General features: G+C 30.3%; 18 non-coding genes across 18 annotated transcripts; all 18 read left to right on the top strand.

The window, feature by feature from the left end:
• Positions 1–307: 307 nt before the first annotated feature.
• LOC135053737 (small nucleolar RNA U3) lies at positions 308–520 on the top strand. Its single transcript, XR_010243050.1, has one exon. It is a non-coding gene; the product is annotated as a small nucleolar RNA U3 (small nucleolar RNA).
• A 653-nt stretch (positions 521–1173) lies between these two features.
• Positions 1174–1386, top strand: LOC135053862 (small nucleolar RNA U3). The gene has a single exon (XR_010243159.1). It is a non-coding gene; the product is annotated as a small nucleolar RNA U3 (small nucleolar RNA).
• Positions 1387–2039: 653 nt separating this feature from the next.
• LOC135053427 (small nucleolar RNA U3) lies at positions 2040–2252 on the top strand. The gene has a single exon (XR_010242780.1). It is a non-coding gene; the product is annotated as a small nucleolar RNA U3 (small nucleolar RNA).
• A 653-nt stretch (positions 2253–2905) lies between these two features.
• Positions 2906–3118, top strand: LOC135053785 (small nucleolar RNA U3). The gene has a single exon (XR_010243092.1). It is a non-coding gene; the product is annotated as a small nucleolar RNA U3 (small nucleolar RNA).
• A 653-nt stretch (positions 3119–3771) lies between these two features.
• Positions 3772–3984, top strand: LOC135053942 (small nucleolar RNA U3). The gene has a single exon (XR_010243229.1). It is a non-coding gene; the product is annotated as a small nucleolar RNA U3 (small nucleolar RNA).
• Positions 3985–4637: 653 nt separating this feature from the next.
• On the top strand, positions 4638–4850 carry LOC135053812 (small nucleolar RNA U3). The gene has a single exon (XR_010243116.1). It is a non-coding gene; the product is annotated as a small nucleolar RNA U3 (small nucleolar RNA).
• Positions 4851–5503: 653 nt separating this feature from the next.
• On the top strand, positions 5504–5716 carry LOC135053975 (small nucleolar RNA U3). Its single transcript, XR_010243259.1, has one exon. It is a non-coding gene; the product is annotated as a small nucleolar RNA U3 (small nucleolar RNA).
• Positions 5717–6369: 653 nt separating this feature from the next.
• On the top strand, positions 6370–6583 carry LOC135053589 (small nucleolar RNA U3). Its single transcript, XR_010242920.1, has one exon. It is a non-coding gene; the product is annotated as a small nucleolar RNA U3 (small nucleolar RNA).
• Positions 6584–7236: 653 nt separating this feature from the next.
• Positions 7237–7449, top strand: LOC135054010 (small nucleolar RNA U3). Its single transcript, XR_010243290.1, has one exon. It is a non-coding gene; the product is annotated as a small nucleolar RNA U3 (small nucleolar RNA).
• Positions 7450–8101: 652 nt separating this feature from the next.
• LOC135053878 (small nucleolar RNA U3) lies at positions 8102–8314 on the top strand. The gene has a single exon (XR_010243174.1). It is a non-coding gene; the product is annotated as a small nucleolar RNA U3 (small nucleolar RNA).
• Positions 8315–8967: 653 nt separating this feature from the next.
• On the top strand, positions 8968–9180 carry LOC135053563 (small nucleolar RNA U3). Its single transcript, XR_010242897.1, has one exon. It is a non-coding gene; the product is annotated as a small nucleolar RNA U3 (small nucleolar RNA).
• Positions 9181–9833: 653 nt separating this feature from the next.
• LOC135053861 (small nucleolar RNA U3) lies at positions 9834–10046 on the top strand. Its single transcript, XR_010243158.1, has one exon. It is a non-coding gene; the product is annotated as a small nucleolar RNA U3 (small nucleolar RNA).
• A 653-nt stretch (positions 10047–10699) lies between these two features.
• Positions 10700–10912, top strand: LOC135053784 (small nucleolar RNA U3). The gene has a single exon (XR_010243091.1). It is a non-coding gene; the product is annotated as a small nucleolar RNA U3 (small nucleolar RNA).
• Positions 10913–11565: 653 nt separating this feature from the next.
• LOC135053941 (small nucleolar RNA U3) lies at positions 11566–11778 on the top strand. Its single transcript, XR_010243228.1, has one exon. It is a non-coding gene; the product is annotated as a small nucleolar RNA U3 (small nucleolar RNA).
• A 653-nt stretch (positions 11779–12431) lies between these two features.
• Positions 12432–12644, top strand: LOC135053811 (small nucleolar RNA U3). Its single transcript, XR_010243115.1, has one exon. It is a non-coding gene; the product is annotated as a small nucleolar RNA U3 (small nucleolar RNA).
• Positions 12645–13297: 653 nt separating this feature from the next.
• On the top strand, positions 13298–13510 carry LOC135053974 (small nucleolar RNA U3). The gene has a single exon (XR_010243258.1). It is a non-coding gene; the product is annotated as a small nucleolar RNA U3 (small nucleolar RNA).
• A 653-nt stretch (positions 13511–14163) lies between these two features.
• Positions 14164–14377, top strand: LOC135053588 (small nucleolar RNA U3). The gene has a single exon (XR_010242919.1). It is a non-coding gene; the product is annotated as a small nucleolar RNA U3 (small nucleolar RNA).
• A 653-nt stretch (positions 14378–15030) lies between these two features.
• LOC135054009 (small nucleolar RNA U3) lies at positions 15031–15243 on the top strand. Its single transcript, XR_010243289.1, has one exon. It is a non-coding gene; the product is annotated as a small nucleolar RNA U3 (small nucleolar RNA).
• Positions 15244–15829: the final 586 nt, after the last annotated feature.

The raw sequence follows: 15829 nt of genomic DNA, 5'->3' as shown, positions 1-15829 counted from the left end.
ACCAATGCTATTAGTGCATTGGTTTCATTGTTAAGTGTTCTGTTTAATATTTTGGCTTAAACATTTTATATATGCAAAAATTATAATATGTTACCTAATACAATCTTAAAATGTGTCTACTCTCACAGAAAATCATTCAGTATATGATAGTGAATGAATTGTAGTCTGAAAATTTGTGGATAATGTTATGCAACTGAAAATTGGTTGACAATTTCTATATCAAGTTTTATGAATTGGTTCAAAAATGTCACCATGAGTTAAAAGAGGAATTTATATGGCTAATCTAAACCATCAACAAAATGTAATTAAGATTATACTTCCAGGGATCATTTCTATAGGCAATGATGGGAGAAATGTGCTTGAAAGTGTCCAAACTCGCCAACCACCATGATGAGTTTAAGAGCTCTCTTCTCAGCATGAAGGCAGTTAGCATCTCTGTTTCATGCAGATGTTGTTAGCTTTTGATGACTGTCCTACTTCTTAATAAAGAAGTGGAAGAAGAGGGTTTATTCAGAGTGGCTGATTACACACTTTAAAATCAACTATGGTTATTTAAAACTAAGTTTGTATAATGTTTAATATCCTTGAAAGAATACGCATAGATGTTTCAACATTCCTAAATCAGAATGTTTTTTATGATATAGGAATAAATGCAATGTCTAAGAGTATTATTTTACATTTTAATTTTAACCTTCTTTAAGTGATTCATGTCAATGAGGACTTGAAAAATGTAAAGTGTGCTTTCCTTAAAAGAACCTTTTGTTTGCAGTGTATTTGTTTAATAATTGTTTAATTCTTTTGCAAATCAGCAACTAATGCAAGCCACTAGTTTATTTCCTATATGCAATATAAGAAATGTTGAAGTACCAATGCTATTAGTGCATTGGTTTCATTGTTAAGTGTTCTGTTTAATATTTTGGTTTAAACAAATTTATATATGCAAAAATTATAATATGTTACCTAATACAATCTTAAAATGTGTCTACTCTCACAGAAAATCATTCAGTATATGATAGTGAATGAATTGTAGTCTGAAAATGTGTGGATAATGTTATACAACTGAAAATTGGTTGACAATTTCTATATCAAGTTTTATGAATGGGTCCTAAAATGTCACCATGAGTTAAAAGAGCAATTCATATGGCCTATCTAAACCATCAACAAAATGTAGCTAAGATTATACTTCCAGGGATCATTTCTATAGGCAATGATGGGAGAAATGTGCTTGAAAGTGTCCAAACTCGCCAACCACCATGATGAGATAAAGAGCTCTCTTCTCAGCATGAAGGCAGTTAGCAACTCTGTTTCATGCAGATGTTGTTAGCTTTTGATGACTATCCTACTTTTTAATAAAGAAGTGGTAGAAGAGGACTCATTCAGAGTGGCTGATTACACACTTTAAAATCAACTATGGTTATTTAAAACTAAGTTTGTATAATGTTTAATAACCTTGAAAGAATACGCATTGATGTTTCAACATTCCTGAATCAGAATGTTTTTTATGATATAGCAATTAAAGCAATGTCTAAGAGTATTATTTTACATTTTAATTTTAACCTTCTTTAAGTGGTTCATGTCAATGAGGACTTGAAAAATGTAAAGTGTGCCTTCCTTAAAAGAACCTTTTGTTTGCAGTGTATTTGTTTAATAATTGTTTAATTCTTTTGCAAATCAGCAACTAATGCAAGCCACTAGTTTATTTCCTATATGCAATATAAGAAATTTTGAAGTACCAATGCTATTAGTGCATTGGTTTCATTGTTAAGTGTTCTGTTTAATATTTTGGCTTAAACAATTTTATATATGCAAAAATTATAATATGTTACCTAATACAATCTTAAAATGTGTCTACTCTCACAGAAAATCCTTCAGTATATGATAGTGAATGAATTGTAGTCTGAAAATTTGTGGAGAATGTTATGCAACTGAAAATTGGTTGACAATTTCTATATCAAGTTTTATGAATGGGTCCTAAAATGTCACCATGAGTTAAAAGAGCAATTCATATGGCCTATCTAAACCATCAACAAAATGTAGTTAAGATTATACTTTTAGGGATCATTTCTATAGGCAATGATGGGAGAAATGTGCTTGAAAGTGTCCAAACTCGCCAACCACCATGATGAGTTTAAGAGCTCTCTTCTCAGCATGAAGGCAGTTAGCAACTCTGTTTCATGCAGATGTTGTTAGCTTTTGATGACTGTCCTACTTCTTAATAAAGAAGTGGTAGAAGAGGGCTTATTCAGAGTGGCTGATTACACACTTTAAAATCAACTATGGTTATTTAAAGATAAGTTTGTATAATGTTTGATATCCTTGAAAGAATACGCATTGATGTTTCAACATTCATGAATCAGAATGTTTTTTATGATATAGGAATAAAAGCAATGTCTAAGAGTATTATTTTACATTTTAATTGTAACCTTCTTTAAGTGGTTCATGTCAATGAGGACTTGAAAAATGTAAAGTGTGCTTTCCTTAAAAGAACCTTTTGTTTGCAGTGTATTTGTTTAATAATTGTTTAATTCTTTAGCAAATCAGCAAATAATGCAAGCCACTAGTTTATTTCCTATATGCAATATAAGACATTTTGAAGTACCAATGCTATTAGTGCATTGGTTTCATTGTTAAGTGTTCTGTTTAATATTTTGGCTTAAACAATTTTATATATGCAAAAATGATAACATGTTACCTAATACAATCTTAAAATGTGTCTACTCTCACAGAAAATCATTCAGTATATGATAGTGAATGAATTGTAGTCTTAAAATTTGTGGATAATGTTATGCAACTGAAAATTGGTTGACAATTTCTATATCAAGTTTTATGAATGGGTCCAAAAATGTCACCATGAGTTAAAAGAGGAATTCAAATGGCTAATCTAAACCATCAACAAAATGTAATTAAGATTATACTTCCAGGGATCATTTCTATAGGCAATGATGGGAGAAATTTGCTTGAAAGTGTCCAAGCTCGCCAACTACAATGATGAGTTTAAGAGCTCTCTTCTCAGCATGAAGGCATTTAGTAACTCTGTTTCATGCAGATGTTGTTAGCTTTTGATGACTGTCCTACTTCTTAATAAAGAAGTGGAAGAAGAGGGCTTATTCAGAGTGGCTGATTACACACTTTAAAATCAACTATGGTTATTTAAAACTAAGTTTGTATAATGTTTAATATCCTTGAAAGAATACGCATAGATGTTTTAACATTCCTAAATCAGAATGTTTTTTATGATATAGGAATAAATGCAATGTCTAAGAGTATTATTTTACATTTTAATTTTAACCTTCTTTAAGTGATTCATGTCAATGAGGACTTGAAAAATGTAAAGTGTGCTTTCCTTAAAAGAACCTTTTGTTTGCAGTGTATTTGTTTAATAATTGTTTAATTCTTTTGCAAATCAGCAACTAATGCAAGCCACTAGTTTATTTCCTATATGCAATATAAGAAATTTTGAAGTACCAATGCTATTAGTGCATTGGTTTCATTATTAAGTGTTCTGTTTAATATTTTGGTTTAAACAAATTTATATATGCAAAAATTATAATATGTTACCTAATACAATCTTAAAATGTGTCTACTCTCACAGAAAATCATTCAGTATATGATAGTGAATGAATTGTAGTCTGAAAATTTGTGGAGAATGTTATGCAACTGAAAATTGGTTGACAATTTCTATATCAAGTTTTATGAATGGGTCCTAAAATGTCACCTTGAGTTAAAAGAGCAATTCATATGGCCTATCTAAACCATCAACAAAATGTAGTAAAGATTATACTTTCAGGGATCATTTCTATAGGCAATGATGGGAGAAATGTGCTTGAAAGTGTCAAAACTCGCCAACCACCATGATGAGTTTAAGAGCTATCTTCTCAGCATGAAGGCAGTTAGCAACTCTGTTTCATGCAGATGTTGTTAGGTTTTGATGACTGTCCTACTTCTTAATAAAGAAGTGGTAGAAGAGGGCTCATTCAGAATGGCTGATTACACACTTTAAAATCAACTATGGTTATTTAAAGCTAAGTTTGTATAATGTTTAATATCCTTGAAAGAATACGCATTGATGTTTCAACATTCCTGAATCAGAATGTTTTTTATGATATAGGAATAAAAGCAATGTCTAAGAGTATTATTTTACATTTTAATTGTAACCTTCTTTAAGTGGTTCATGTCAATGAGGACTTGAAAAATGTAAAGTGTGCTTTCCTTAAAAGAACCTTTTGTTTGCAGTGTATTTGTTTAATAATTGTTTAATTCTTTAGCAAATCAGCAATTAATGCAAGCCACTAGTTTATTTCCTATATGCAATATAAGAAATTTTGAAGTACCAATGCTATTAGTGCATTGGTTTCATTGTTAAGTGTTCTGTTTAATATTTTGGCTTAAACAAGTTTATATATGCAAAAATGATAACATGTTACCTAATACACTCTTAAAATGTGTCTACTCTCACAGAAAATCATTCAGTATATGATAGTGAATGAATTATAGTCTTAAAATTTGTGGATAATGTTATGCAACTGAAAATTGGTTGACAATTTCTATATCAAGTTTTATGAATGGGTCCAAAAATGTCACCATGAGTTAAAAGAGGAATTCAAATGGCTAATCTAAACCATCAACAAAATGTAATTAAGATTATACTTCCAGGGATCATTTCTATAGGCAATGATGGGAGAAATTTGCTTGAAAGTGTCCAAGCTCGCCAACTACCATGATGAGTTTAAGAGCTCTCTTCTCAGCATGAAGGCAGTTAGTAACTCTGTTTCACGCAGATGTTGTTAGCTTTTGATGACTGTCCTACTTCTTAATAAAGAAGTGGAAGAAGATGGCTTATTCAGAGTGGCTGATTACACACTTTAAAATCAACTATGGTTATTTAAAACTAAGTTTGTGTAATGTTTAATATCCTTGAAAGAATATGCATAGATGTTTCAACATTCCTAAATCAGAATGTTTTTTATGATATAGGAATAAAAGCAATGTCTAAGAGTATTATTTTACATTTTAATTTTAACCTTCTTTAAGTGATTCATGTCAATGAGGACTTGAAAAATGTAAAGTGTGCTTTCCTTAAAAGAACCTTTTGTTTGCAGTGTATTTGTTTAATAATTGTTTAATTCTTTTGCAAATCAGCAACTAATGCAAGCCACTAGTTTATTTCCTATATGCAATATAAGAAATTTTGAAGTACCAATGCTATTAGTGCATTGGTTTCATTGTTAAGTGTTCTGTTTAATATTTTGGTTTAAACAAATTTATATATGCAAAAATTATAATATGTTACCTAATACAATCTTAAAATGTGTCTACTCTCACAGAAAATCATTCAGTATATGATAGTGAATGAATTGTAGTCTGAAAATTTGTGGAGAATGTTATGCAACTGAAAATTGGTTGACAATTTCTATATCAAGTTTTATGAATGGGTCCAAAAATGTCACCATGAGTTAAAAGAGGAATTCATATGGCCTATCTAAACCATCAACAAAATGTAATTAAGACTATACTTTCAGGTGTCATTGCTATAGGCAATGATGGGAAAAATGTGCTTGAAAGTGTCCAAACTCGCCAACCACCATGATGAGTTTAAGAGCTCTCTTTTCAGCATGAAGGCAGTTAGTAACTCTGTTTCATGCAGATGTTGTTAGCTTTTGATGACTGTCCTACTTCTTAATAAAGAAGTGGAAGAAGAGGGCTTATTCAGAGTGGCTGATTACACACTTTAAAATCAACTATGGTTATTTAAAACTAAGTTTGTATAATGTTTAATATCCTTGAAAGAATACGCATAGATGTTTCAACATTCCTAAATCAGAATGTTTTTTATGATATAGGAATAAATGCAATGTCTAAGAGTATTATTTTACATTTTAATTTTAACCTTCTTTAAGTGATTCATGTCAATGAGGACTTGAAAAATGTAAAGTGTGCTTTCCTTAAAAGAACCTTTTGTTTGCAGTGTATTTGTTTAATAATTGTTTAATTCTTTTGCAAATCAGCAACTAATGCAAGCCACTAGTTTATTTCCTATATGCAATATAAGAAATTTTGAAGTACCAATGCTATTAGTGCATTGGTTTCATTGTTAAGTGTTCTGTTTAATATTTTGGCTTAAACAATTTTATATATGCAAAAATTATAATATGTTACCTAATACAATCTTAAAATGTGTCTACTCTCACAGAAAATCCTTCAGTATATGATAGTGAATGAATTGTAGTCTGAAAATTTGTGGAGAATGTTATGCAACTGAAAATTGGTTGACAATTTCTATATCAAGTTTTATGAATGGGTCCTAAAATGTCACCATGAGTTAAAAGAGCAATTCATATGGCCTATCTAAACCATCAACAAAATGTAGTTAAGATTATACTTTTAGGGATCATTTCTATAGGCAATGATGGGAGAAATGTGCTTGAAAGTGTCCAAACTCGCCAACCACCATGATGAGTTTAAGAGCTCTCTTCTCAGCATGAAGGCAGTTAGCAACTCTGTTTCATGCAGATGTTGTTAGCTTTTTGATGACTGTCCTACTTCTTAATAAAGAAGTGGTAGAAGAGGGCTTATTCAGAGTGGCTGATTACACACTTTAAAATCAACTATGGTTATTTAAAGCTAAGTTTGTATAATGTTTGATATCCTTGAAAGAATACGCATTGATGTTTCAACATTCATGAATCAGAATGTTTTTTATGATATAGGAATAAAAGCAATGTCTAAGAGTATTATTTTACATTTTAATTGTAACCTTCTTTAAGTGGTTCATGTCAATGAGGACTTGAAAAATGTAAAGTGTGCTTTCCTTAAAAGAACCTTTTGTTTGCAGTGTATTTGTTTAATAATTGTTTAATTCTTTAGCAAATCAGCAAATAATGCAAGCCACTAGTTTATTTCCTATATGCAATATAAGAAATTTTGAAGTACCAATGCTATTAGTGCATTGGTTTCATTGTTAAGTGTTCTGTTTAATATTTTGGCTTAAACAATTTTATATATGCAAAAATTATAATATGTTACCTAATACAATCTTAAAATGTGTCTACTCTCACAGAAAATCATTCAGTATATGATAGTGAATGTATTGTAGTCTGAAAATTTGTGGATAATGTTATGCAACTGAAAATTGGTTGACAATTTCTATATCAAGTTTTATGAATGGGTCCAAAAATGTCACCATGAGTTAAAAGAGGAATTCATATGGCCTATCTAAACCATCAACAAAATGTAGCTAAGATTATACTTTCAGGGATCATTTCTACAGGCAATGATGGGAGAAATGTGCTTGAAAGTGTCCAAACTCACCAACCACCATGATGAGTTTAAGAGCTATCTTCTCAGCAAGAAGGCAGTTAGGAACTCTGTTTCATGCAGATGTTGTTAGCTTTTGATGACTATCCTACTTCTTAATAAAGAAGTGGTAGAAGAGGGCTCATTCAGAGTGGCTGATTACACACTTTAAAATCAACTATGATTATTTAAAACTAAGTTTGTATAATGTTTAATATGCTGGAAAGAGCAAGCATTGATGTTTTAACATTCCTGAATCAGAATGTTTTTTATTATATAGCAATAAAAGCAATGTCTAAGAGTATTATTTTACATTTTAATTTTAACCTTCTTTAAGTTGTACATATCAATGAGGACTTGAAAAATTTAAACTGTGCTTTCCTTAAAAGAACCTTTTGTTTGCAGTGTATTTATTTAATAATTGTTTAATTATTTTGCAAATCAGCAACTAATGCAAGCCACTAGTTTATTTCCTATATGCAATATAAGACATTTTGAAGTACCAATGCTATTAGTGCATTGGTTTCATTGTTAAGTGTTCTGTTTAATATTTTGGCTTAAACATTTTATATATGCAAAAATTATAATATGTTACCTAATACAATCTTAAAATGTGTCTACTCTCACAGAAAATCATTCAGTATATGATAGTGAATGAATTGCAGTCTGAAAATTTGTGGATAATGTTATGCAACTGAAAATTGGTTGACAATTTCTATATCAAGTTTTATGAATGGGTCCTAAAATGTCACCATGAGTTAAAAGAGCAATTCATATGGCCTATCTAAACCATCAACAAAATGTAGCTAAGATTATACTTCCAGGGATCATTTCTATAGGCAATGATGGGAGAAATGTGCTTGAAAGTGTCCAAACTTGCCAACCACCATGATGAGATAAAGAGCTCTCTTCTCAGCATGAAGGCAGTTAGCAACTCTGTTTCATGCAGATGTTGTTAGCTTTTGATGACTATCCTACTTTTTAATAAAGAAGTGGTAGAAGAGGACTCATTCAGAGTGGCTGATTACACACTTTAAAATCAACTATGGTTATTTAAAACTAAGTTTGTATAATGTTTAATAACCTTGAAAGAATACGCATTGATGTTTCAACATTCCTGAATCAGAATGTTTTTTATGATATAGCAATTAAAGCAATGCCTAAGAGTATTATTTTACATTTTAATTTTAACCTTCTTTAAGTGGTTCATGTCAATGAGGACTTGAAAAATGTAAAGTGTGCTTTCCTTAAAAGAACCTTTTGTTTGCAGTGTATTTGTTTAATAATTGTTTAATTCTTTTGCAAATCAGCAACTAATGCAAGCCACTAGTTTATTTCCTATATGCAATATAAGAAATTTTGAAGTACCAATGCTATTAGTGCATTGGTTTCATTGTTAAGTGTTCTGTTTAATATTTTGGCTTAAACAATTTTATATATGCAAAAATTATAATATGTTACCTAATACAATCTTAAAATGTGTCTACTCTCACAGAAAATCCTTCAGTATATGATAGTGAATGAATTGTAGTCTGAAAATTTGTGGAGAATGTTATGCAACTGAAAATTGGTTGACAATTTCTATATCAAGTTTTATGAATGGGTCCTAAAATGTCACCATGAGTTAAAAGAGCAATTCATATGGCCTATCTAAACCATCAACAAAATGTAGTTAAGATTATACTTTTAGGGATCATTTCTATAGGCAATGATGGGAGAAATGTGCTTGAAAGTGTCCAAACTCGCCAACCACCATGATGAGTTTAAGAGCTCTCTTCTCAGCATGAAGGCAGTTAGCAACTCTGTTTCATGCAGATGTTGTTAGCTTTTGATGACTGTCCTACTTCTTAATAAAGAAGTGGAAGAAGAGGGTTTATTCAGAGTGGCTGATTACACACTTTAAAATCAACTATGGTTATTTAAAACTAAGTTTGTATAATGTTTAATATCCTTGAAAGAATACGCATAGATGTTTCAACATTCCTAAATCAGAATGTTTTTTATGATATAGGAATAAATGCAATGTCTAAGAGTATTATTTTACATTTTAATTTTAACCTTCTTTAAGTGATTCATGTCAATGAGGACTTGAAAAATGTAAAGTGTGCTTTCCTTAAAAGAACCTTTTGTTTGCAGTGTATTTGTTTAATAATTGTTTAATTATTTTGCAAATCAGCAACTAATGCAAGCCACTAGTTTATTTCCTATATGCAATATAAGAAATGTTGAAGTACCAATGCTATTAGTGCATTGGTTTCATTCTTAAGTGTTCTGTTTAATATTTTGGTTTAAACAAATTTATATATGCAAAAATTATAATATGTTACCTAATACAATCTTAAAATGTGTCTACTCTCACAGAAAATCATTCAGTATATGATAGTGAATGAATTGTAGTCTGAAAATTTGTGGATAATGTTATACAACTGAAAATTGGTTGACAATTTCTATATCAAGTTTTATGAATGGGTCCTAAAATGTCACCATGAGTTAAAAGAGCAATTCATATGGCCTATCTAAACCATCAACAAAATGTAGCTAAGATTATACTTCCAGGGATCATTTCTATAGGCAATGATGGGAGAAATGTGCTTGAAAGTGTCCAAACTCGCCAACCACCATGATGAGATAAAGAGCTCTCTTCTCAGCATGAAGGCAGTTAGCAACTCTGTTTCATGCAGATGTTGTTAGCTTTTGATGACTATCCTACTTTTTAATAAAGAAGTGGTAGAAGAGGACTCATTCAGAGTGGCTGATTACACACTTTAAAATCAACTATGGTTATTTAAAACTAAGTTTGTATAATGTTTAATAACCTTGAAAGAATACGCATTGATGTTTCAACATTCCTGAATCAGAATGTTTTTTATGATATAGCAATTAAAGCAATGTCTAAGAGTATTATTTTACATTTTAATTTTAACCTTCTTTAAGTGGTTCATGTCAATGAGGACTTGAAAAATGTAAAGTGTGCTTTCCTTAAAAGAACCTTTTGTTTGCAGTGTATTTGTTTAATAATTGTTTAATTCTTTAGCAAATCAGCAAATAATGCAAGCCACTAGTTTATTTCCTATATGCAATATAAGACATTTTGAAGTACCAATGCTATTAGTGCATTGGTTTCATTGTTAAGTGTTCTGTTTAATATTTTGGCTTAAACAATTTTATATATGCAAAAATGATAACATGTTACCTAATACAATCTTAAAATGTGTCTACTCTCACAGAAAATCATTCAGTATATGATAGTGAATGAATTGTAGTCTTAAAATTTGTGGATAATGTTATGCAACTGAAAATTGGTTGACAATTTCTATATCAAGTTTTATGAATGGGTCCAAAAATGTCACCATGAGTTAAAAGAGGAATTCAAATGGCTAATCTAAACCATCAACAAAATGTAATTAAGATTATACTTCCAGGGATCATTTCTATAGGCAATGATGGGAGAAATTTGCTTGAAAGTGTCCAAGCTCGCCAACTACAATGATGAGTTTAAGAGCTCTCTTCTCAGCATGAAGGCATTTAGTAACTCTGTTTCATGCAGATGTTGTTAGCTTTTGATGACTGTCCTACTTCTTAATAAAGAAGTGGAAGAAGAGGGCTTATTCAGAGTGGCTGATTACACACTTTAAAATCAACTATGGTTATTTAAAACTAAGTTTGTATAATGTTTAATATCCTTGAAAGAATACGCATAGATGTTTTAACATTCCTAAATCAGAATGTTTTTTATGATATAGGAATAAATGCAATGTCTAAGAGTATTATTTTACATTTTAATTTTAACCTTCTTTAAGTGATTCATGTCAATGAGGACTTGAAAAATGTAAAGTGTGCTTTCCTTAAAAGAACCTTTTGTTTGCAGTGTATTTGTTTAATAATTGTTTAATTCTTTTGCAAATCAGCAACTAATGCAAGCCACTAGTTTATTTCCTATATGCAATATAAGAAATTTTGAAGTACCAATGCTATTAGTGCATTGGTTTCATTATTAAGTGTTCTGTTTAATATTTTGGTTTAAACAAATTTATATATGCAAAAATTATAATATGTTACCTAATACAATCTTAAAATGTGTCTACTCTCACAGAAAATCATTCAGTATATGATAGTGAATGAATTGTAGTCTGAAAATTTGTGGAGAATGTTATGCAACTGAAAATTGGTTGACAATTTCTATATCAAGTTTTATGAATGGGTCCTAAAATGTCACCTTGAGTTAAAAGAGCAATTCATATGGCCTATCTAAACCATCAACAAAATGTAGTAAAGATTATACTTTCAGGGATCATTTCTATAGGCAATGATGGGAGAAATGTGCTTGAAAGTGTCAAAACTCGCCAACCACCATGATGAGTTTAAGAGCTATCTTCTCAGCATGAAGGCAGTTAGCAACTCTGTTTCATGCAGATGTTGTTAGGTTTTGATGACTGTCCTACTTCTTAATAAAGAAGTGGTAGAAGAGGGCTCATTCAGAATGGCTGATTACACACTTTAAAATCAACTATGGTTATTTAAAGCTAAGTTTGTATAATGTTTAATATCCTTGAAAGAATACGCATTGATGTTTCAACATTCCTGAATCAGAATGTTTTTTATGATATAGGAATAAAAGCAATGTCTAAGAGTATTATTTTACATTTTAATTGTAACCTTCTTTAAGTGGTTCATGTCAATGAGGACTTGAAAAATGTAAAGTGTGCTTTCCTTAAAAGAACCTTTTGTTTGCAGTGTATTTGTTTAATAATTGTTTAATTCTTTAGCAAATCAGCAATTAATGCAAGCCACTAGTTTATTTCCTATATGCAATATAAGAAATTTTGAAGTACCAATGCTATTAGTGCATTGGTTTCATTGTTAAGTGTTCTGTTTAATATTTTGGCTTAAACAAGTTTATATATGCAAAAATGATAACATGTTACCTAATACACTCTTAAAATGTGTCTACTCTCACAGAAAATCATTCAGTATATGATAGTGAATGAATTATAGTCTTAAAATTTGTGGATAATGTTATGCAACTGAAAATTGGTTGACAATTTCTATATCAAGTTTTATGAATGGGTCCAAAAATGTCACCATGAGTTAAAAGAGGAATTCAAATGGCTAATCTAAACCATCAACAAAATGTAATTAAGATTATACTTCCAGGGATCATTTCTATAGGCAATGATGGGAGAAATTTGCTTGAAAGTGTCCAAGCTCGCCAACTACCATGATGAGTTTAAGAGCTCTCTTCTCAGCATGAAGGCAGTTAGTAACTCTGTTTCACGCAGATGTTGTTAGCTTTTGATGACTGTCCTACTTCTTAATAAAGAAGTGGAAGAAGATGGCTTATTCAGAGTGGCTGATTACACACTTTAAAATCAACTATGGTTATTTAAAACTAAGTTTGTGTAATGTTTAATATCCTTGAAAGAATATGCATAGATGTTTCAACATTCCTAAATCAGAATGTTTTTTATGATATAGGAATAAAAGCAATGTCTAAGAGTATTATTTTACATTTTAATTTTAACCTTCTTTAAGTGATTCATGTCAATGAGGACTTGAAAAATGTAAAGTGTGCTTTCCTTAAAAGAACCTTTTGTTTGCAGTGTATTTGTTTAATAATTGTTTAATTCTTTTGCAAATCAGCAACTAATGCAAGCCACTAGTTTATTTCCTATATGCAATATAAGAAATTTTGAAGTACCAATGCTATTAGTGCATTGGTTTCATTGTTAAGTGTTCTGTTTAATATTTTGGTTTAAACAAATTTATATATGCAAAAATTATAATATGTTACCTAATACAATCTTAAAATGTGTCTACTCTCACAGAAAATCATTCAGTATATGATAGTGAATGAATTGTAGTCTGAAAATTTGTGGAGAATGTTATGCAACTGAAAATTGGTTGACAATTTCTATATCAAGTTTTATGAATGGGTCCAAAAATGTCACCATGAGTTAAAAGAGGAATTCATATGGCCTATCTAAACCATCAACAAAATGTAATTAAGACTATACTTTCAGGTGTCATTGCTATAGGCAATGATGGGAAAAATGTGCTTGAAAGTGTCCAAACTCGCCAACCACCATGATGAGTTTAAGAGCTCTCTTTTCAGCATGAAGGCAGTTAGTAACTCTGTTTCATGCAGATGTTGTTAGCTTTTGATGACTGTCCTACTTCTTAATAAAGAAGTGGAAGAAGAGGGCTTATTCAGAGTGGCTGATTACACACTTTAAAATCAACTATGGTTATTTAAAACTAAGTTTGTATAATGTTTAATATCCTTGAAAGAATACGCATAGATGTTTCAACATTCCTAAATCAGAATGTTTTTTATGATATAGGAATAAATGCAATGTCTAAGAGTATTATTTTACATTTTAATTTTAACCTTCTTTAAGTGATTCATGTCAATGAGGACTTGAAAAATGTAAAGTGTGCTTTCCTTAAAAGAACCTTTTGTTTGCAGTGTATTTGTTTAATAATTGTTTAATTCTTTTGCAAATCAGCAACTAATGCAAGCCACTAGTTTATTTCCTATATGCAATATAAGAAATTTTGAAGTACCAATGCTATTAGTGCATTGGTTTCATTGTTAAGTGTTCTGTTTAATATTTTGGCTTAAACAATTTTATATATGCAAAAATTATAATATGTTACCTAATACAATCTTAAAATGTGTCTACTCTCACAGAAAATCCTTCAGTATATGATAGTGAATGAATTGTAGTCTGAAAATTTGTGGAGAATGTTATGCAACTGAAAATTGGTTGACAATTTCTATATCAAGTTTTATGAATGGGTCCTAAAATGTCACCATGAGTTAAAAGAGCAATTCATATGGCCTATCTAAACCATCAACAAAATGTAGTTAAGATTATACTTTTAGGGATCATTTCTATAGGCAATGATGGGAGAAATGTGCTTGAAAGTGTCCAAACTCGCCAACCACCATGATGAGTTTAAGAGCTCTCTTCTCAGCATGAAGGCAGTTAGCAACTCTGTTTCATGCAGATGTTGTTAGCTTTTTGATGACTGTCCTACTTCTTAATAAAGAAGTGGTAGAAGAGGGCTTATTCAGAGTGGCTGATTACACACTTTAAAATCAACTATGGTTATTTAAAGCTAAGTTTGTATAATGTTTGATATCCTTGAAAGAATACGCATTGATGTTTCAACATTCATGAATCAGAATGTTTTTTATGATATAGGAATAAAAGCAATGTCTAAGAGTATTATTTTACATTTTAATTGTAACCTTCTTTAAGTGGTTCATGTCAATGAGGACTTGAAAAATGTAAAGTGTGCTTTCCTTAAAAGAACCTTTTGTTTGCAGTGTATTTGTTTAATAATTGTTTAATTCTTTAGCAAATCAGCAAATAATGCAAGCCACTAGTTTATTTCCTATATGCAATATAAGAAATTTTGAAGTACCAATGCTATTAGTGCATTGGTTTCATTGTTAAGTGTTCTGTTTAATATTTTGGCTTAAACAATTTTATATATGCAAAAATTATAATATGTTACCTAATACAATCTTAAAATGTGTCTACTCTCACAGAAAATCATTCAGTATATGATAGTGAATGTATTGTAGTCTGAAAATTTGTGGATAATGTTATGCAACTGAAAATTGGTTGACAATTTCTATATCAAGTTTTATGAATGGGTCCAAAAATGTCACCATGAGTTAAAAGAGGAATTCATATGGCCTATCTAAACCATCAACAAAATGTAGCTAAGATTATACTTTCAGGGATCATTTCTACAGGCAATGATGGGAGAAATGTGCTTGAAAGTGTCCAAACTCACCAACCACCATGATGAGTTTAAGAGCTATCTTCTCAGCAAGAAGGCAGTTAGGAACTCTGTTTCATGCAGATGTTGTTAGCTTTTGATGACTATCCTACTTCTTAATAAAGAAGTGGTAGAAGAGGGCTCATTCAGAGTGGCTGATTACACACTTTAAAATCAACTATGATTATTTAAAACTAAGTTTGTATAATGTTTAATATGCTGGAAAGAGCAAGCATTGATGTTTTAACATTCCTGAATCAGAATGTTTTTTATTATATAGCAATAAAAGCAATGTCTAAGAGTATTATTTTACATTTTAATTTTAACCTTCTTTAAGTTGTACATATCAATGAGGACTTGAAAAATTTAAACTGTGCTTTCCTTAAAAGAACCTTTTGTTTGCAGTGTATTTATTTAATAATTGTTTAATTATTTTGCAAATCAGCAACTAATGCAAGCCACTAGTTTATTTCCTATATGCAATATAAGACATTTTGAAGTACCAATGCTATTAGTGCATTGGTTTCATTGTTAAGTGTTCTGTTTAATATTTTGGCTTAAACATTTTATATATGCAAAAATTATAATATGTTACCTAATACAATCTTAAAATGTGTCTACTCTCACAGAAAATCATTCAGTATATGATAGTGAATGAATTGCAGTCTGAAAATTTGTGGATAATGTTATGCAACTGAAAATTGGTTGACAATTTCTATATCAAGTTTTATGAATGGGTCCT

Source organism: Pseudophryne corroboree, chromosome 2, assembly GCF_028390025.1.
Source record: "Pseudophryne corroboree isolate aPseCor3 chromosome 2, aPseCor3.hap2, whole genome shotgun sequence".
In the NCBI taxonomy this organism is placed as follows: domain Eukaryota; kingdom Metazoa; phylum Chordata; class Amphibia; order Anura; family Myobatrachidae; genus Pseudophryne; species Pseudophryne corroboree.
Note: the sequence above shows the minus strand (reverse complement) of the source record. Positions and strands in the feature narration are given on the sequence as shown.